Raw genomic sequence first — 23,563 nt, forward strand, 5'->3', positions numbered from 1 at the left:
GAGATTTGGATGGAGGAAAGGTTACAGATTTCGAGGCATAAGAACCCAAAATGGATGAAGGAGGTGATGGAGGAATAGACTCGGAAGGTTTGGATGGAGGAACAACAATTTTAGATGCCAATTTTGATTTTTCTTTAGACCGTTGTGCTTCAAGCAGCTGCTTAGGGATCCACATGGTTTTTGATTTTTCATGCTTTTGTAGTTCCTTAGAGTGCATTGCTTATACAAGTGCCTTAGGAAACCATAAAATTTTTGACTTTTCCTCTTTCTTTGTGGGCCTTTGTGACATTTTGTACTTTTCTTTTTCTTTTTGGATCATATTTTGCTTTGTTTTGACATGTTGATTATATGGGACATGTTTATCTTTGAATACATGTGGATTGCTTGACTTATGACTTTTATGCTTGGCATCCAAATTGCTTGGAGGGAGATGCGTGGATAGATAGGAATGATATGAACATCTTTTATATTGATGGAAGGTACTCAAAGATGTGTGCCTTTGTTGATCTTTCATAAGGGATGGAGGGATATAGGGACCTAGAATGGATGGAAGCGATGATGGGGAAAGCGTGTATTTGGATTTAACTGGAGAAATGTAGGATTTATGAGAGATACCAACATCTTGAGAATTTTCCCTGAGGCCATGACCTTTAACATTTTCTTTAATATGGAGGGGTTCTTGCTTGTGGAGATCTAACCCTTGGCCTTTATAAATATTTTGACTTGTAGGATACACTTTGCTTTGGAAAGAAAGCACGAGCCCATTATGAGATGGCGGTGGAATGTAGGGAATGATGGGATCATGAGAGGTATTTGTAGGCATGATGGATCCTTGAGCTGAACATGGAGGATTATGACAAGGAGATGAAGGGATACTTTGATCTTGACATGGAAGAGGACCATTGGATAGGGTGTTTGACTCTTCATTTTGAATAGGATCATTTGAAAAGGTGGAAGAGGCATCATGATCTTGCAAAGGAAGTGGATTAGGAATGAGATTTGGAAGGATTCTTTGCTCTTGAGATGGAAGGAGTTCATCTTGGAAGAAATGGAAAGGTATAAGGGGATCATCATGGGATTCTAGGAGAATAGGATCTTTTTCAATCATTAGATGGGATTGAGGAGTTTTGGTGCCTTGATCTTGATTTATGGTAGGACTTATTTTTTTATTTTCCAGATTATCCTCTTGACATGGAGTCACTTCTAAGGAAGGGATAGGATTTTTCATAGGCGTAGGGGATTCTTGGAAGGTCTCCATATTTTGACATGATGGGGAAGCATTTTGGAAATGGCCTTCTAGAGTGGGTACGTTTGGAATTGAAGTGTATGATGGCATAGGATTTGGGATTTTTAAATCTTTAGAGGAACTTGCATCAATATTGGCATTAACTTGGATTTCCATAGGAGATAGCCCTTGAAGGTAAACATGGGAAATTTCACTGTTTGAAGGAGATGGTATGGATTGTTGTTCAGACATTGTAGGAGATGAAGGCATCATGGAAGGGATGGAGGCCACATATGGAGCCTTGCTAGACATAGGTTCATGATTTTGATTATACTTAGAAGTAGTTCCTTCTTTTTCTTTAGGTGAGTCATTAGGATCTTCAATTTCAATGACACCATCATCAAGGAGATCTTGAATCTTATGTTTTAATTCCATACACATTGAAGTCTTATGTTTGTTATGCCTATGATATACACAGTAACTACTCAAAACTGCACATCCCCATGTGGTCTTTTTAGGCAATATGATAAGATTGTTCTTAAGAAGCTCTTCCAAAGCTGACTCAATAGATTGCCCCAAAGGTGTAAACTGCCTATCTAGGGAATAGATGTCTTTTTGTCTTGGTGAAGGTGTCTCATGAGCTTGTTTGAGATTTGGCTTTTGATTGTCAATCATTTGTTGGTATTTGCTTGTCAAATCACATAATTGTTTTAGCACTTCTTGAAGTTTCTCACACTTGATATCATACATTTGTTTTTCAAATGGAGTCATTGATTTATTTTGTTGGATTTCCATGTTATATATTTCTTCCTTTATATCTTGAAGCATTTGAGCATAAGCAACCATGGGAATTGGAGCTAAGGTATCCATGAGATTCTTACTTTTGTCAAAAAAATTAGAAGAGCTTTTGGTTTGAACAGGCATTTTTAACCGACAGGACCGAGAGCGAGATGTGTTGCAGAAGTCAAGATCAAATTGTAGCTAGTAGTTTCGTTTAACGTGGTGATTGAGGGAAGTAACTTAAGATCTGGTCTAGTTTCAGAAATGATCTATCCTGTGTAAGACGTTATCTAAGTTAACTTAGGTTTGATGAGATGTTTGTTTGAACTAGCTTAAGAGATGATCGACAAAATCGTGCAACGCAACGACAGAGGTACACTATCAAGGTTGTTTATGCTCAGGAGGATGATAACCAGTTTTAGGCTCGCTGTAGACTATTTTAGATAATTTTGACTATTTTGACTGACAAGATCAGGAATTCGTACGACAGAGGATTAGACAGAGATGAGATTCTGACAGACAGAGTTTCAATGACTGAGGACTACCCGTTTTTGATAAGGATTGATGTTTCGATGATTGACAAAGACTAGTTTGGACACGGATAGAGTTTATCACTGAATTGTTTGATATTGTTTCATTTGTTTTCTCCAGTTTTAGTATTTCATTTTCAGTTCCAGGGATGAAAACACAGAAAACACACAAGATATATAATAATTCAATCACAACACGCTAACCCTATGGAAGTTGGCTTAGAGAAGAAAACCTTTGCTTGTTGACTTAGGTACACACCCAATAGCTAATCAGAATACGACCGTTGAGTCTCACGCAATGGATTCTCAACGCCGTATTAGCCGACTCCAAATGCTAATGGGGGCACGATATGACAAGTGTCTTGGGAGAGTTACTATCTCTCTTGTACAAAGATTATCAACATTTCGGAGGTGAATCAGGTAGCTTCTATCTTATAGTTCTTAGTCAGGAATTCCATTTGAAATTACCCCTTGAAGTCACACAAGCATGATTGAGGCCTATAGCCCAACAAGGTACCGAAACAAGATGTAGTCACGTAAACATGATTGAGACCGCGAGGCCCTACAAAATGCTCGATATGAGAGATCTCAAAGAGAAAACTCAAATAATCCCATCCTCTGAGACTTTAATCACCAGAGGCCTATTTATTATAGTGAGTTGGAATGCTCAGGTCCAGTTGTACTCACTTGGGTCATTCTCACATGGTGATTACTTTTTCCCACTGTGACAGGCCTGCTAAAGGTACACAAATCTCAAAACTTAGAAAAAAGCTTCGAGGGTCTAGATTTCTAATTGTTTATAAAAGACAAGAGCATACTCTCATACCTCTTAGATTTTTCTGAAAACACGAAAGACAGATTTGTTCTTTAACCAGATAGAAATTTAAGTGCCTAAGAAAATACTAAATGAATACACAATGTTTAGTCGATTCTCCTTAGGCAACCTGCAAAACCAATATGTCAGCAGTCATTTTCTACTTGATTCTTTGGCAGGCGTATGTTTGATTGATAGATTCTTTGACAAGCGTCCTGAAAACATTAAAACCCCAAAATTAGTTTCCAAAATAAAATAAAAAATAAATATCAAAAGAAAATTCTAGCATGCAAACTATAAATTAAACTAATCTAACAATAATTTCCATTTTTTATGACTATCCTAGTTATGACAGTTTTGATAGTACTACACTTTTTCATTTATAACTTTTGAACCATAAATAATTTGGAAAATCGCTTAGGTGTAAATGTGGAAAACTTGGATTTACAAAACATATTAAAATTTGGGTTAGATCCAATGGTTAAATAAAAAGTTATGCCCTTCGAGCCGAGACTATTTTTGACTGTCACAGAAGAATAAGTAAAATGACAGTCCTGTACTCTGTCAATCATAACTTTCAAACCCAAAATCTTTAGGAAAATCCCTTCGGTTAACCTGTAGAAAACCTTTTTTTACACAACATATTAAAAATTGGTTTAGATCCAACGGTTCAATAAAAATTTATGCTCTCCAAAACGAGACCATTTTTGACTATCACAAAAGAATAAGTAAAATGATAGTCACGCACTATGTCAATCATAACTTTCAAACCCAAAATATTTAGGAAAATCCATTCAGTGAACCTATAGAAAATGTGGTTTTCAAAAACATATCAAAAATTAGTTTAGATCTAACGGTTCAATAAAACGTTATTCCTTCCAAACCGAGACCATTTTTGACTGTCATAGAAGAACAAACAAAAAGAAAGATTTTTATCTGCAAATTTAACACATGTTTATTAGTTATAAAAACCAAACATTAAATTTGTTCAAGAAATATTAAAAATATTGTAGTTGTGGGTTTGAGCCCCACGGTGGGTGCCAGAAATGTGTGTGTGAAAAGTGGACTAAGAATCTGTATCTGCAAGACACAACACTTCAATCAAGTCATTACATGCATGGTTAGACATATATAATCATGAATATTAAAACCATAGCATATCGACCCATTGCCTTCTAAAAGATGTGAGTATAAGATTGCTCTCAGATTATCAGCAATACCAGTGACTAGACAACATCAAGACGAAGGATTTAATCTATATGAGCATGATGTTAAGCTAGATGTATGCAAGATTAATCTAACAAGATTTAAGCAATATGAATCTAAATGATTTAATCAATGTAAAACAATTAATATGCAGTATGTCAATGAATCCTAGAGCAAAAACAATATAATAACGATATATTCTCCAGCCTCTTTTTGAATGAGAGATGAACTTGAATTTATAGAAAATTCAGAAAGAAACCAACGGCTAAGATCAACTGATGATGAGCGGTCAAGATTTTCCAAGAGGAAGCACAATCCAGGTGAATTGATATGATTGGATGCTTTTATCAATTTTAAAGGAAGTTGAACTAAATTTAAGATTAAAATTAGGAAAAAACTGATTTATTCTTTATTTCACTCAATTTTAATATTTAATTGTTTTAATTGCTTTCTTTGAGATTATCTATCAATTTTTAATTTGTTTTTTTCAAGATTATCTCCAATTGATTTCTTTTCTCAAATTTTGGTCAATTAATTCCTTTTTTTGATTTATTTCCCTTTTTGAAGATTTGTTCTCAATTGATTTATTTAATTTAAATTAATTCCTCTTTTTGATGATTTGATGGCAAATTGATTTATTTAATTAAATATGCTAGGATATTTAATAAAATAAATAAGACAATTGTTTAAATGATTTAATTAATTAAATAAATATTTAATTAATATTAAGTGATTGATTTGCCATGTGACATTTGATGATTAAAGAATTAATTGTGTGCTCAAGATTGATTTAATTGCCTTTGGTTAGGACCTTGGTGACGTTGTTGAGATTAGGAGCTCATGGTTTAGGTGACCATTTTTAGGGTATTACAACAACGAGGTGAGGAGCCAACCACGGAGGAGAAGTATTGGGTATGGGCAAAAATAGATTCACCATGTCGCATGTGCAATCTTCTTTGATCTTGAAAACCATAAAACCCCATTCATAGTCAACGCTGATGCGACACTCTTTGCAGAAAAATAAACCCTTAAAGAAAACTATATCCCCATCATGTGGGACCCCAAAACTGCTTGGGTGTATCTGCTGTACAATAACCCATGATTGCTTCGAGATATCATAAACCTCTATGAAGCTCTCATGCACTATTACTTCTTGATATTGATCGCCCTTCCACAAAATGTCTACCAATCTTTTCCCATCTTCTTTCTTGAGTCTTAATAGGGGAAGTTGGACAAAAGTTTCCCTTTTTGAATTGCATATTATAGCACTATGCACGCCAGGAGAGTCCCTCAATCTAGGAATTTAAATACTGGTTTTGGTAAGTGGATTGTACAAAAATAGTTTACTTCTGTTGTCAAAACTAATCCTCCCAATGATGCCAATACCACACAATTAAGAAGAAAAGCCTTCAATGCTTTTGTTGACACGTTTAAACGGTAACAATCCTTTCGATCATTGAGAATGAGGAGCCATGAATCCTCTTTGAAATTTTCCCTCCTCCAAGTTAGGAACTCTTCACCAGATAGTAGGTTGTTCCACTTCTTGCACACCGTACGGAGCCTGCTAACTGATTCTAGCGGAAGCCACTTCAATATGCTCTGTATTACTTCATCCAGCAGCTGATCTACAACCCGCACTGCAGAACTCTATTGGGCCATGGAAATATACACCCTAACTCAACCCTCAGTTACAAATCGCATTGTAGAAGCCATATAAATAGTTTTAGGGTTTTTTTTTCGAATAGAAGATTCGAACTCACACTTTTTAAATATAGTATGTTGATTGGGTGCTCTACGAAGGGGATGTGAGCGAATTTTATTTTAATAATAATATTGGAATCCTCTAGCAATATCATAATATATTATTGAATTTATTTGTTTTTAATTTTTAATTTTAAGATCGCTGTTATCATAAGGTGAGGTTTTCTGTTTGGTGGAGAAAAGAGGGAGTTTAGAAAAAATGTTAATTAATTTTGTTATTGGTCTTTTTTGTTATTTTATTTTATAAAAATAATGTTTTTTTTTTAAATATAATTTTTATTATATTTTATAAAAGTAATGTTTTCTTTCTTTAAAAGAAAAATAAAACATCTATTCATATTCACCAATTTTTACATGACTCATACTAAATAATTAAATTAACTATTAATAATTTCACACAATGCTTTAGAATCAAAATTATTTCAATTATTAAAATGTAGGATTGTTGATTTATGATTTCTATCAATCTATATTTTGTTAGATTTTTGAGTTTTCCTTAAAGTAATGTGAAGAATCTATTGAACCATTTTACTTCAAATTTATTATAATAAATTTTTTTATAATTATTTATGAATATTATATGCTTTCAAATTTGATATTTTTGAACGTATTTTACACAGATTTTTTAATATATAGGTATGCTAGTTTTATTTTGTTTAGAGAATTTTTTTAAGTTTAAAAATTATTTTATGATTATTAAAGGTGTTTTATTTGTGATAATATAAATAATTTTCAATTTCAATTTGAGAGTTGTTTACATATCGAATTATTAAATTTTAACAAATCAAATAATACTAGTATAGTTAATTTTACAAAAAATATATTAAAGATGTCAGAGAATGGCATATTTTTGTCTTTATATAGATATCTATAATAACACAATCATGTTGTTGTGAAGTTTTTGTCAAATGCTCGCAGGGTGGTGCAAACAAAATAAGAATAGCTATGATTTGGTCAAACTTGTGTCAAGCATGGTACTATTGCCCATTTTCTAAATTGCTATTTATGGTGTTGCTATCTTTGTCATTAACATCTCAACTAAATGTTATCTTAACTTGATAAGAAAATTATGGGACAAAAGATAGAAATTTTGAAGTATCCTCTTCCATTTACACTTTGAGCAATTCCTACTTCTCCTTCAATAAAATTTGCATTAATAGACAACATGCAAAAGCAAGTAGACAAATCTCCTAGACAAAAGTAAATTTGAGGTTTAATATACGAGACTTATAGTTTCCAAACTAAACCATCTACATGGTAGCATTTGTGCCAAACAATTTGAACATCTATTAACCATTTTCTTTCAATGGCATGCTTTAAACATTCTTGGAGGAAAGTGTCATCATTAAAATGATTAGTAGGGTTAGTCAATAAGCATTAACCCAAATCATTTTAAAAACGATATCAAGAAAGATTTAAACAAGAGCATTATGATAAATGGACAACATAATTTAAATATACTCATGAAGCACCATTGCTCGTAGCTCTTTCTTGTCCTCCTCGTCTTCACAAACTTTGCTAGCTCCAAAGTTGGCAAATGAAGAGAGAGAGATAGGTGGAGTTAACTGTAGATTGCTCACACTTATATAACAAACTTGTGTGGATGAGTGGGTAATGGATCTAGGATAACAAACTTACGAGCATAAGTTTGCTAATGATAAGGATTTAGAGTAAAATGGCACCATGATAATGCAAAGATGAGTGGATAAATGGCCTACACAATGATGTAAGAAAAGTGGATAATTCGATAAGAGATAAGGGCTTAATTTATTGAGTTGGGAGCCTAGCAACGGACAATCAAGATCAACAGTTAATCAAGGGCTCAGATTGAAGGATACAAAAAGGTGTGTGAGCACATCTTGGGAAGAACAATTGACATAGGGATAAGGGGAAGATTTACTCACACATGTGTGGGCAAATATTGGGAAGTCCAAGAGGTTGACAAGTGGAAACACTTGTGGAAAGGGGTAAGGACTAGTGGAAGAGAGCTTATGACATACAAGCTAAAAGGGGAAAGTGTAGGGTGGCTCTATGGGGAAGAGCATCCTCACACATGTGTGAGAACCCCTTGATCAAAGGAGATGTGAAGATGTTGAAGTGACTTGTGCATGTAAGTCCTTCAAGAGGGGGATTACATGTGGGTTTTGGGTAGATGTGCAATATTTTTAATTTGAAAAAATACTAACAGGATTTAGGATTTGTTATAATTAGTTTAATGGGGGGATTAGAAGATAGGTTTGTAGGAATCACTAAATTAAACTTATTAATTATGGATTAATTTAGCTAATTAGGATTAGGAATAAAGTTGGAATATTCTCTAAAGGCGAGTTTGATTTATTGGAATAAATCAAACTTTGGGATAAATGAGATATGTATAAATAATTAATAAATTAATTATATGTGTAAGGGGAAAATCAATTAAATGTAATTTAATTAATTTAGGGGATTAATATGATAAAATGATTAATTAAATTAATCAAGGGATAAAAGGATAATTAATTAACTATTAATCAATTTAATGGGCAATAAAGGGTTCCCATAATTAAATTAAGTAATTATTTGATTAAAGGTAATTAATTAAATATTAATTTATTTAATTTTTATGTCTCTACATTTTGCCCCTCTTTGATATAGCAGCATGAAGTGATGTTATATCAAAGAAGAATAAAACATAGTGAATAGAAGAAGAATAAAGACTAGTAGCATGATGCCCCAGTTACTAGGAGGTTGAGGAAGGATGATGAGGAAGTCGTGGTATGCCCCCTCGAGAGGACATGCGGGTTCCAAGAACATGGGTGTTCTCTTGAAATGGGTTAGAGTAGAGGATGAAAGGGAAAATAGAGGGATAGGGCAAATGAATAAACTGAAGCCTCGGGTGAAAAGGGGAGATGGAATGAAAGAGGATATGATGGGATGAATGGAAGGCGTAATGAATGTATAGAGTATGAGATTGTTGTTATCTATTATCTATAGAGAAATCCTAGGTTTGATTTTGTAGAGGATTAGCGACATCATTGATTATAGCAATCAGAATGTAATGAATAATCCGATGCGTGGACTAGACTCATAGGCAATAGGTTATCTCAACGTATGCAAGCATACATGTCACTATGATCAGACATATGAGTGATATGCGTTGGATGACATCCTTATGCATTCAAGTATTTACGGGGATTTGATTGGAATATGCAAAAGATAGGCCACTCAACTATACCAACATACTCAAAGTGAATGCAATACTTGTTGGATCAGACATTAGAAACCATCAAACACTCCATACCACAAAAACTATGCCCCAATGTACACCAACCCAAACATACCAAGATATAGAAAGATCAAGGCAACCATGAATAGGTATAGTCCTAGGACACAAAATAAAATCAAAGTGAAAAGATCATTCAAGAAAACGACTTGCTTAACCTACAAACATCTCTTGCCAAAGAGTAGGACATGTATTTGGATATGATTGCTAATCATGGGAAGGATGCATCCCAATGGGCATGATGATGGAATAGATCAATGGGGGGCAATAGATTAAGTTGACTGGGAGAGACGCTAGTCAAGAGGATCTTTGCTTGGATTTGGTCAACACACTTGTGAATAGGTGGTATTTGAATTGCGTGCAAGTCAAGGTAAGCTCAAATGGGTGGGAAAAACTCAGATTTGATGGGAAAGCTCAGTGTACTAGGGGAAATATTTGTTCGATGGGAAGATCCTTATTCATAAAAGTGGATTGGCTCATCCTCTCATACTGTAGGAGGTGGTGAGGGTATCAAGGTGGTATGTATTTGAAAGTGTGTGACTAGAGTGAATAGTGTTTGCACAAATGGGTAGGATTGGAATTGCGAAGGAAGATGGGATGACTGGATGAAATGGAAAATATGTGAATGGAATGGAATGGGTGAGCAAGGATATGATAAGTGTATGAATAGATGGTGGATTCAATTTTATTTACCTTGATGCTTAAGAACAAGTTTTCACCAAGGTACTTTCCCATAGCGCCACATAGTGGTTTTCATTGATGGATGAAATTATTTTGTTGTATTTTAAAAAAAAAAAAATTGTATTTTCATGTTTTTTTTTTTTTTTGGATTTTTAAAAGTTGGGATTTAGTGAAGATTTAATATATAGAATATCTTCAAATGGATGATAATCATTGGTTCATCCAACAATTCTCCTTCAAGTGTAGCCAACTGATAAGCTCTAGAGCCATATTTAGCAGTGATAACATAGGGTCCAAGCCAATTAGGCTCAAAATTGCTTTTCTTTTTGAGATCTTGGAGGTTTCTCCAATTTTTCTTAATGACAAGATCACCAACTTCAAATTCACATGCCTTGACTTTCTTGTTGTGACTAAGCCGAAGGCAGTTTTGATAAACCTTGAGGTGATTCAAAGCATTGAGACGCCATTCATCCAACAATTCTAGTTTATGAAGTTTTGCTACTCTATATTCTTCATGAGGAAGAATTTTTTGCATGATATTCTTAGTGAGGGAAGCTCGATCTCAAGTGGCGGGATAACTTTAGAACCAAAGATGAGGGAATATGGAGTGGCGTTGATAGGTGTGTGAATGCTAGTATGGTAGGCCCAAAGGGCAGGGTGAATCTACAGGTGTCAATCATAGTCAGCTTCATTAATTGTCTTCTTGAGGATTTTGATAATGGTCTTATTAGAAGTCATAGCTTTATCGTTGCCTTGTGGGTAATACAAGGTGGAGAAGCAATTTTGGATACTAAATTTGTGACACAATTCTTTGACGTCCTGATTCTTGAAAGGTCTTCCATTGTCCATGATAATGGCCTTTGGAATGCCATAACGACAAATGAGGTAGTTCAAGATAAACTTTTCTATTTGGGTGCCAGTGGTATAAGTAAGTGGAATTGCTTCCACCCACTTGGTAAAATATTCGGTTGCGGTGATGATAAATTCATGATCGTTGGCAGAAGTGGGTTGGATTTTGCCAATGAGATCAAGCCCTCATCGTGAAAAGGGCCAAGGTGTGATGAATGACTGTAATGCTTGAGACAATTCATGTATCATGTCACAGTGTTTCTAACAGGGTATGCATTTCTTGACATAATGATAGGCCTCTTGTTACATAGTAGGCCAATAGTAGCCTGTTCTCAAGGGATTTTTAGCCAATGTGAGGCCACTTAAGTGTGCTCTACAAATACCTTTGTGTACTTTTGTAGTTCTCATTTAGATTCTTCATTGTCTAAACACCTTAGGAGGGTTCCATTGAAGTGCCTTTGAAATAGGGTTTCTCCAAGGATAGTGTAGTGAGAGGATCGATGAATGAATGTTTGTTGTTGGGTCTTAGTGAGATGAGGGGGGTGGTTTGATTTCTTAGATAGGTGTAGGCATCTTGATACCAGGGAGAATTGGGACCAACAAGTTCGCAGACCATTTCTGATTTTGACATGTCATATGTGGGCACCAAGAGATGCTCGACTAGGAATTCACATTTGGTACTAGTTTTTGGTATTTGCAACAAGGATCCAATGGTAGCCATGGCATCTGGAACTTTGTTTGTTGCTCTAGGAATATGCTCAAAATTGATTGAAGTGAAATTTTTCTCAAGGTCTTCAACCATGTGATGATATGGGAGAAACTTGTCATCTTTTGTCAAATATCCATCAGTAACTTGTTGGATTACTAACTAAGAGTCTCCATAGATTGATAAGTCTGCGATTTTCCATGTGACAACCATGTAGAGTCCTATGATGAGGGCCTCATACTCAGCAATATTGTTGGTACATGGGAACGCCAATTTATAAGACTTAGGAATGCAGTCTTCATGCGGGGTGACAAACAAGATGCCCACACCTGATCCTCGTTGCATGTAGGAACCATCAAAATATAGCTTCCAGTGAGTGGTTTGTGCAACTATCATTATGACATCACCAGGGAAGTTTGTGATAAGAGGATGGTCTTCTTCAACAGGTGCTTTTGCTACCTGATTTGTGATGACTTGTCCCTTAATTGTTTTTTTGTCTACATACTCAATGTCATTCTCATTGAGTATCATAACCCATTTCACCATTCTTCCTATAAGAGTTGGCTTTGAGAGGAGGTACTTCAAGGGGTCGATTTTGAAAATGAGCTTAATAATTTGATTGAGCATATAATGTTGAATTTTCTATGTTGTAAAGACCACATTGAGGCAAGCTTGTTCAATTGATGTGTAGCTCAACTCATAACCGACTAGGGTGCGACTTATGTAGTAGACTACATGTCTTTACCTTGATCATTGGCTTGTGCTAAGAGTGCCCCTAGTGCGATTGAAATTGTTGATATGTACATGAGGAGTGGTCTATCTGGAAGAAGAGGCATGAGGGATGGCAATGAAGAGAGATATTATTTGAGTATATCGAATCCTTTTTGGCATAAACAATCCCACTAAAATCTTGTGTCCTTGTGAAGTAGGTGTGCAAATGGGTGGCATTTATCAGCAAGTGAATTGAAGTCTGCCTTGTAAACTATGTAATGGCTTAAGCATCTTGGGAGGAGACATTTCCATGATGGCCTTCACCTTTGCAGGATCTACTTTGATGCTTCATCTTGACACAATGAAACCAAGGAGCTTTCTGAAAGTGACCCCAAAGATGCACTTCTTAGGGTTTAATTTGAGTTTGTACTTTTCAAGGCACTCAAATATTTGTGGCAATACTACAATGTGTCCTTCTCTTGTTTTGGATTTGCCAAGGAGATCATCCACATAGCCCTTCATAATGTGATATAGGAGGTCATGGAAGAAGGTAGTCATAGCCCAATGATAAGTTGCATCGACATTCTTTAACCCAAAAGACATTACTTGGTAACAAAAGGTACCCCATAGAGAAGTAAAATTAGTCTTGTGTTGGTCTTCGACTGCAATCTTAATCTAATTGTATCCCGAAAAGTCATCCATTAAGGAGAACATCTCGTCTCCTATTGTGAGATTAACTATCATGTCAATGTTCTATAGAGCAAAGTCATCCTTAAGACATGCTTTATTGAGGTCTCTGAAATAATTGCATATGTAGATGCCCCCAGCCGTCTTGCCAACCGGTATGATGTTTGAGACCCATTGTGGATAATTAATAGGGCATATGAATCCTACATCGAGCATTTTCTTTAGCTCTTCTTTGACCAATAGAGCTATTTGAGGATGTATCTTTTGTAATTTTTTCTTGATAGGTTTTTGCATCAAGACGCATAGCCAAATGGTGCACTACTAGTTCAAGGTCTAATCCTGGCGTGTCTACATAGGACTAGGCAAATTTCTTCTTTGTACTTTGAAGGAAGGCTATGGTATTTTTTCGTTCTTGATCAATTAGTGTTTTCGCCATGAATGTGTTCTTGGGATTGTCAAAAGTGCTAAGGTTGACCTCTTCAGTGTCTTCAATCAACATGGATGATGTATTGGGAGGAAGTATCATGAGCAACAAGTCAACCCTCTCATCCTCTAGTGCCTATTTCAGGTTTTCATTAGAGGATACACTTTTTATTTTTACCTGTTTGTTGTCCAAAGGTGCCTCATGGAGGTTTTCACCAAGCGACTCTTTATTTTTCTCTTTATTGTCATTTTTACAACCAAGGGAGTTGACTTGACTACTGAAGTATGCATTTGAATGTAGCTGTATACCATGAACTTTAGTGTGATCTTCCAAGTTTTGCATCTCTAGAAGTTCTAAGATGGCATTATCTTCTGCACATATGCCAATATGTGGAGGTCCTCATTGGTCCCAATCGATTAGTTCAGGGTAAACAAGAGGGAGGTCATTGGGGATGGAGGGGGTTATGGTCATGATACAAGTTTTAGAGAAAAAAACATCAAGGTGCTAGCAAGGCACTTTGTAGAACTCCTCTTCATCATAATCATCAACATCAGAAGGTGGGACGGTCAAAGCACCAACAATAGTAATATTAGGTACATGAGAGTAACCCAAGACTCTTTTGTTTTTGTATGAAATGGGTGCAATAGGCTCCCTTTGGCCTTGCTCGTTAGGTCCTAGACCATGTCCTTTGTATCCCATCTTGTTTGCCATTGTAAAAGCTTTAGGATACTAGTTTCTAGGAATATTTGTTGGATCATCATCTTCTTCATGATATAACCGAGAGGGTACATCGGTTTCCATGTCTTCTTCATCTAAAGGAACCCACTGCTAGAAAGTTGTCTTCTTGCACTGCATGGTAGGTTTCTTTGTAATCTTAATATATTTTGGTCTACCATATGATTTATGAGATGCAAGGAGGTGCCCCACATAGAGTGCATTTTGTAGGCTATACTCTTCGCAACCTTTGTCAATTATTTGGGCCTTGATCTTGGGTGGAGTAGGATTTGGTGTGGAAGGATCGATGGGCAGATTAATGGATGATGTGGAAGTAGGGGAATTAAGTGAGCAGCTGTGGATGTGTTTCCCTTCTAGCATCTTGCAATATTACTGGAAATGTTGAGAATCTGCAAAGATGGTGACCTCTCGGCCATTATAGGGAAACTTTAAGCTTTGGTGGTAGGTGATGAGACAACCTAAATGGAATGGATCCATGGGTGGCCAAGAAGGATGTTGTATGGGAGATCAAGGTTCAATAATTGGCATGTTGTATCCACTATTGCTAGGCCAACTTGTTCAAGTGGATGTGTAATGGTGTCTTTAGAAACTTTTTCAACATCATCATATGCCTTGATAGTTATTTTACCTATAGGATCAACAAGATCTTTAGAGAATCCCAACTACTTAATCAACTTGCATGTACAAAGGTTTAAACCGAATCCACCATCTATAAGGACCCTCTTGATTTTATGTTTTTGTACAATGGCCTCAATATGGAGAGGTTTGTTATGCGATGGGTCATCAAATGAGACATCTTTGGAGGCAAAGATGAGGCGATGTTGTGCTACAAGGTCACTAATTAAGGCTTGAAATTGTGTGACGTTGATGTTATCTAGTATGCACAAGTACAATAATGATTTCTCAAGGATTTCCTTATGGACGAGTGATGTTTTGAGAATCTCCAAGATGGATATTTGTGTAGGCATCTTATCGAGGTGATCAAGTACATCATATCGTGAGGTGGATGGTGTGAAGGATGAAGATGGAGGCAAAGCGTCTTGGATAGTAATATTTGGTTTTCGAGTGGTTGTAGTGTAGGTGTTTAAAGAGGGTAGATTTGAAGGAGATGCTCCTTGAATAACTATCTTTCTAGGAGGTGGGTTGTTGGATGTCGAGAGGTAGGTGTACCCTGAATAGTGATCCTTCCTCTATGGGGTGTGGGTGTGGAATTAGTTGCCTAAATGGTGATGGTGTTAACATGGTGCTTTCAAGGTTCAATACAACCTATGAGGGAGTTAAATCCTTTGATGTTGTTGGTGTAGTCATAAGAAACTGTATGAGATGATGAACCTTTATCTTTGCCATGTTGAGGGAAAGGATCTTGGTACATTTTTAGCTTGTCATTGGCATTAGAGTTTTTGGTTGCAATTTCAATATTGCCCTTGTCAATGAGGTCTTGAATGTATTTTTTTAGCCTCATGCATTTTTTGAGTGGCATGACCCTAGACTCTATGATAGTCACAATATTCCTTTTCATTGTACCATCGAGGTTTTAATATATTTTCATCAAATGGAGGGGTCATAGGAAAGACCATTGCATTGTCTTGGACAAGTTGTTTAAAGACCACTTCAATGGGCTCAACAAGCAAGGTGTACTCTCATTGAGATTGATTATTTTGATGAGATGGGCGATTTTAAATAGAGATGGTATTGCAAGAAGTGTTTTGATTTTGGGGATTTAATTTGTTGTTATTTTTTGAAGAATTGGATTGAATGGTAACCACTTGGACACATTTCGCATCGGTTACACCATCATTGACAATGTTTTTAATCTTGGACCAAAATTTAGGCTTGTCATAAGATGAAGACCCTTGGGAGTCTTTTTGATATGTTTTAAGGATCCCTTGTTCAAGGAGAACCTTTTCGAGGGCTAGGCATTTTTTAGTGATCTTTTCAAAGCTCATGATGCATTGACAACTCAAAGGACGAGACAGTTCTAGTACAATGTTGCATTGAAACAACTCCACTTGATAGGATTCAGGGATATCCCAAGGGAATATTTTAATAAGATGTTGCCACCTTTGCAAAAAGTTAGTGAAGGTCTCTCCATTCCTTTATTTAGTGTTACATAGGTAAACCATGGATGCACCATTCTCGATATTGTACTCATAACGAGCCACAATTTTTTTGATAAGATCAGGGAATGATATAATGGAGCCATGGGGTAATCCACCAAACCAAGTAAGAGCAGGTCCACTTAGAATTTTTGGGAGGAGTCATCTCAAATAAACATCACTATATGCAACCTCCTGGAAGGCCACATAAAATTCCCTAACACGATCTCTAGGATCTCCCTTACCCTTGTACTTGTCAAATTTGGGCATTTTCAAAACCTGGTGGGTAAGGGGTCAATGAGAGTGTCAGATCGAAGGGGCAAGGAAATATTTCTTCGAAGGTATATGTTTTCTTCCAATTTCCTTCCTTCATGGTTTTGATCATATTCTTCATCTCTTGAAGCTCTTTTGCCAGGTTAGGTGTTGGGGATGTGTCAATGTTGTTGTATGTAATGTGTTGCATATCATTGTTGGAATGGGGGATGTACTGAATATGAGAAGGCACTAGTGGAATACAACTGCTAATGTATTGGTATGAAGATGTGGGGGATTGTGAAGTGGTTGGAGGTCACGAACTAGGTGCAACAGTAACAGGTGGAATGTGCGTGTTGATGTATTAGACCATATTGCTCAAAGGTTCAGATGTCACAGGTGGTGGGATGGGAGGATTAGTATTGGTTGGAGGAATGGAAGTGTTTTTTGATGGATTGATGATAGGGTGATCTGTATGTTCACCTTCTACGGAAGTGTAAAGGACTGATTAGTCAAAGCCAAGGTGTAATCGTGCCCCTTGACTGATAAGCTAAGCTACAAGCCAATAGGGATCAACTTTAAAGAACTTATCTAGCATTTCTTGATTTTATGGATCATCCATAAATGTTTTCAAATGCGGGGACTACTTAGGTTGATCCACTAATTATTCTTCTTGTTAGATATCATTATCGACAAGGGGACTAGATTTGGGCATCTCACTACCTTCGATGGCCATCTTCACTTTTTGGGAGCAAGTCAAGACCATACAAGGGTGACCTCAAACTGGTGAGAGTGATTGGATGGTTGAGGGTGAAAATGCGAGATGAAGAGATATGGGATGTGAACTTAGGACTTAGTGCTTTGATTGGATCAAATCGAACCTTAAAGTTGGATTGAATGTTTGATTTGGATTGAACCTTGTTCCTTTGATTAGTATTAGGTTAGATTAAATTGGATGACACTTGTTTCTTGCTTGGGACAAACAAGGTTTCTAAGCAAGATTAGATAGGATGTAGGGATCAATCATTTGGCGATAAAGCAAGGTAAAAACCTAGTTAGGTTGAATCTAGATCCTTAGATTAAGACTGGATTTTATTAGGTCTTTGCTAATTCAAGACAAACTTATGTTCCTAAGCAAGGTCATACATGAGTAAGGGTTTTGGTTAACCCCAAGTGGTTAAAGCTATTTAGGAACAATACTTGAGATAGATATTTTCTCAAGTACTATGCTAATTAGGTATTTCAAAGGATGACAAGATCTAAACTAACTTTGCAAAATTTCAATCTTGATTTAGGTATGATGACAATTAGATTTGATTTGATAGGTTGGGATCACAAGGTTAATTTTGGATGATCGCACTAAGTCAACATGAATCATGAAAGATTAGGTTTTGGAAGAAGATGGTTGGAAAATAAGAATGGATGAAAGGCTATCCTAGATAGGGAATGACTCAATAGGCGATTTCTTATTGAGGCAGATTGGACAAGGAGATTTGACCACTTTTATTGAGAGATTGAGACAAGGTGGATCTTTGTTGAAAGGCACGTGATCTCAAAGGTTCTTCGTCAAACTCATTTCCATAACCATGTAGATAATCATGAAAACGGTGTAGGAATGTGTAATGTTTTAACAAAAGTTTACGATTTGTGTAGAGAAAGCTTCTCTTCTTTAAGATCTCTTTTTGACTAGGCTCCTTCTTTTTTAATCGACAATAAATGGACTTCTTGATATTCTTGAGGGATTTGAGGATGTGATGCATTTGGAAAATTTGTTGTAGCAAGGTGTATGTTTGTGTCAATCTTTGGAAATGTTTGTATTGGCAAGAGATATCAGATAATAAAATACAATGGCCAAGTTTCAACATTTTAAGCAAGTGCGAGATAAAGGGGTTCCCTAGACTAGCCCAAATTTGAACATAACAAGTTTAAATGATTGTAAACACTTGAAGACATACAACTTAGGCCCAAAAATTTGATTCTACTTGTTGATCCCCGCCTGTATTTCTCCTATATACTTAGACAAAGCAGATAGATAGAGACTCGGTAGCACTGGATCCACTCCACAACACACACTTCTTGGGCATACTAGAATCTCATACCCCGATCCAAAGATCTTATGAACCTGGGGACATCTATCTTGACTTTTAATGATATGTGTGGGGCCACTTTGGAGGTCCAACCTCCTGCATCAACAAGCAAAGGGATTTGGGCCACTAAAACAAGGGGTTCAATATTTTTTGATGGGTCGAATCTAACAACAAATTGTTGAAGCAAGCCACTAAAGGATCTAATTGAGCTTATTGGTGTAGAGAAGGCCTCCACATACATCGAATTCACTCAACACTCTAGCCATTTGCCCACATTTTTTGTATAGCAGCTCGAAATAAACCGCTCGAGATCGCACCAAGAGAGATGCTATCTCTGACATGTCCCAATTTTGAATTATTCCCTTTGGGTGATGAGGCCCCCAAGAGGCAATTCAGTACTAAAAATAAAAAGCAGGCATTGTTAATCACCGTTCTCTTCACCCAAGGTCCACGAAGGTGAGGGGAGAGGATACTTAGTGTAACAGTTGGTCCACCCTACAGATGTGCAAGCACACCAAAGATAGAAAATACTCGTTCATTTTAATCCTTCATCGCAAAATGTGAGTTCATTTTAAAACCAGATTTGTAGAAAAATGACAATGTGAATTTGTGTTTTAACCTAAGATTGCAAAATGTGAATGTTCTTTTAAACCAAGATTGCAAAATGAAATTGTTCATTTTAAACCACTATAGCAATGTGTGATTGTTTATTTTGAACTCAATTGTAGCGTAAAATGAGACAATGTGAATGTTCGCTTTAACCCATATTGCAAAATGTGAATGTTCTTTTTAACCAAGATTGTAGCAAAATGACAATTTGATTGTTTGTTTTAACTGATATTGCGAGATGTTTGTTCATTTTAAACCTTGTGCTTGCGTGAAAAAAAAATCCTATCCTAGGATTGATCAATTTTCCCAATTAAGATGTGTTAAGAAAAATTTGCAAATTTGACATTTTCAACACTTACAAAACATTTTTTTAGAAAGACACTCCTTGATGTCCTGCACAAGATGCAAGCCCAAAATTAGTCTCCATGATAAAAAATAGATTCACACAATCAAACAAAATAATAGATTGACAAACTAATCTAATCACACTAACAAAAATCAGACCTAATTTACACTAACAAACAAAATCTAATTTAAAACTAAATTAACCAAACCAATTTAAAGCTAATCTAAAAATTAATTTAAACTAACTAAAAAAACCCAAATTTAAAGATTTCTTTTAAAAAGACTTTTTTTAAAACTATTTTATTTAAGTAATAAAAAATTATTTAAAAAAAACTAATTAAAAAATCATTTTGTAAAAAAACTAATCTAAAACACGTTTCTAAAAATTGATTTTTTTTTTTAAAGAACTAATTAAAAAACCACTTTGTAGAAAACTAATCTAAAAACACTTTTCTAAAAAAGAAAATTAATATAAAAGAGACTTTACTCTCCTAGCCCCACATGGACTTTTCTAAGAGACTTTACTCTTTTTCTTTTTTTTTTCAAAAACTTTCAAAAGGAAAGGCAATTGCAAGGTTTGGAACTGGTTATGGAAGGCTTTAAAAAGCTTTCAAGTAAATGAAATTAGTAGACAATACAACAAATGATATGTACATAATGGCTTCAGAAACCGGTGAGCAAAAAGTCTTTCATAGAATCCTCCCTACAATAAAAATGAAGCTGCAGAAAACAAAGAACCTAAACTTCTATGAAATATATATTGAGTTGGGTATCATCACTTGTGAATCAAAGCACTCTTACTGAAGAGAAACTTTCACAAGAAAATAGAGGCAATTTAAACTTTCACATCTGATCATTTTGTAGCAATTTAAACTTTCAAATTTGTCTCGATTCTAAATTCATACCTGGACAAAATCATAGTATTGTTACCATGGTTGACAATGAACACATAAAATCTTCTAACCATGCATATGAAATTCCAGTTAATAAAATTTACGAACATAACTTTGATAAAATCTGTGAAACATCGAGCGTGCCAAACTGTCATCATTAAAATGATAAGTAGGGTTAGTCAATAAGCATTAATCCAAATCATTTTAAAATAAATATCAAGAAAGATTTAAACAAGAGCATTATGATAAATGAACAACATAAATTAAACATATACTCATGAAGCGCCCATTGCTCGTAGCTCTTTCTTGTCCTCCTCGTCTTCACAAACTTTGCTAGCTTCAAAGTTGGCAAATGAAGAGTGGGAGAGATAGGTGGAGTTGAGTGTAGATTGCTCACACTTACATAATAAACTTGTGTGGATGAGTGGGTAATGGATGGGATAGAAATATTAAGAGCATAAGCTTGCTGATGATAAGGATTTAGAGTAAAATGGCATCATGATAATGCAAAGATGAGTGGATAAATGGTTGGCATAATGATGTATGAAAAGTGGATAATTTGAGAAGAGATAAGGGCTCAATTTATAGAGTTGGGATCCAAGCAACATACAATCAAGATCAAAGGTTAATCAAGGGCTCAAATTGAAGGATAGAGAAAGGTGTGCTCACACATGTGCGAGCTTATCTTGGGAATCTAACAACTATCCTAGGTAGAAGGGGGAGATTTTCTCACACATATGTGAGCAAATCTTGGGAAGTCCAAGAGGTTGACAAGTGGAAACACTTGTGGAAAGTTATAAGGGCTAGTGGAAGAGGGCTTATGACATACTGGCTAAAAGGGGAAAGTGTAGGGTGACTCTATAGGGAAGAGCATCCTCACACATGTATGAGAACCCCTTGGTCAAAGGTGTTGTGGAGATGCTGAAGTGACTTAGGCATGCAACTCCTTCAAGAGGGGATCACATGTGGAGTCACATGTGGGTTTTGGGTATATGTGCAATACTTTTAATTTGAATAAATGCTAATAGATTTAGGATTTGGGTTAATTAGTTTAATGAAGAGGATTAGAAGATAGGTTTGTAGGAATCACTAAATTAGCCTAATTAATTATGGATTAATTTTGCTAATTAGGATTAGGAATAAAGTTGGAATATTCTCTAAAGGTGAGTTTGATTTATTGGAATAAATCAAACTTTGGGATAAATGAGACATGTATAAATAATTAATAAATTAATTATATGTGTAAGGGGTGTTAATCTTAGAGGATCCAGTTAATACTGAGAGGGGGGTTATGAATCAGTATTAACAATAATTTGAAATAAAAAACTCGGACTCATAAAACTTTCACCAAATCAAATATAGATCAACACTAGAGTCATTTACTGGTACTGGTATCTACTGATAAACATTTGCTAAATTGGTATATCAATGCTACACATTAACCATGCATAAACTGAAAGTAAAGAAAACCATCACATCAAAAATATTCACCATATGAACACCATGATTTTCACATGGAAACCCAAATAGGGAAAAACTACGCTGGGAATTAGTACCCACAAATATTTTGCACTCTTTCAGAATGCGGCCTGTTAGGAGCCAAGCCCTATTAGAGGCTTACAATGATGTCTTGTTAGGAGCAAACCTTGTTAGGAGTCACTCAGTTAAGGGATTTACCTCAACCCTGTTAGGAGATTTGATTTGTTAGGATCAACCTCGCAAGAGGATTTAGAACTCAGATATTTAGTCACCCTGTTAGTGGATTTTACAATGTGAGGCATGTTAGGACCTACCCGATTAAGGGATTTTAGTTGTTGTAATTGTTAGAGAACAACAATGAATGATCTGTGTATAGCACTCAACTGCTTGCTTGATCAAATCCAATTAAGTTCTAAGTCTGCATCACTCTAGTAGATCTTCTCACATACCCTGGTTCGGATTCACACACTTCTCAAAATTACCGACACTTCAAAATATCGACCTTACCGACATAAATAATGTTTACAACTAGGTCTACATCAAAACCCTAAGACTTATAACATAGCTCATCACAGATTTTTACAACTCATTACAAATCATCATATGGATCATTAAAATCAATTACAAATAATATCAGCCATTGAATGATCATAAATCATCATAACAAGTCGATCTGGTACAAAGTCAAAACCCATAGCTCATTCCGCTAAGCACTTTGCACATTCCCAAGAAATTCTCTCTCCAAATGCACCAAAACATCTTTCAAACACATCACACGGTTTGTGCCATATTATCATCAACATGTGAACTTGATGTAGATCACCGTCAAACCAAAAATCATTACCGGTCGAGAGAATTCTTTAATGATCCTTAAAACCTTCTTAAACCCTAGCAAAACTTCATCAAAAGTTCAAAACATGCCTTCCAGTAACCATCATAGGATGCAGTTCCGGTTACATACTCAAATCCATCATAAAAGCTTATGTTTCAAACCACAAGTTACCAAACATCAGCAATCACCCGATTCCATCAAAACTTATCTGCTTTACCAATTAAGGTCCTAATTCCCAATCTTGTCGATATACCCTGTCAAGCTTTCAAAATCTAATTTTGGTAGACCAAGTCAATTATTGAAAACCATCTGTAAACATTAACAAACATCAGTTGAACCTGGTTGCCATCAATGACAACACAAATAATTGACCATGTCATCTTTCCTCTACTGGTATAGTCATCCATCATCATCTCATCTTCATCAATTATGCCAAACATGCCAACAAGGGGGAAATTAATTAAATATAATTTAATTAATTTAGGGGAATAATAGGATAAAATGATTAATTAAATTAATCAAGGGCTAAACGAATAATTAATTAACTATTAATTTAATCAATTTAATGGATAATAAAGAGCTACCATAATTAGATTAAT

The sequence above is a fragment of the Cryptomeria japonica genome, chromosome 11, assembly GCF_030272615.1.
Source record: "Cryptomeria japonica chromosome 11, Sugi_1.0, whole genome shotgun sequence".
Taxonomy (NCBI): Eukaryota; Viridiplantae; Streptophyta; class Pinopsida; order Cupressales; family Cupressaceae; genus Cryptomeria; species Cryptomeria japonica.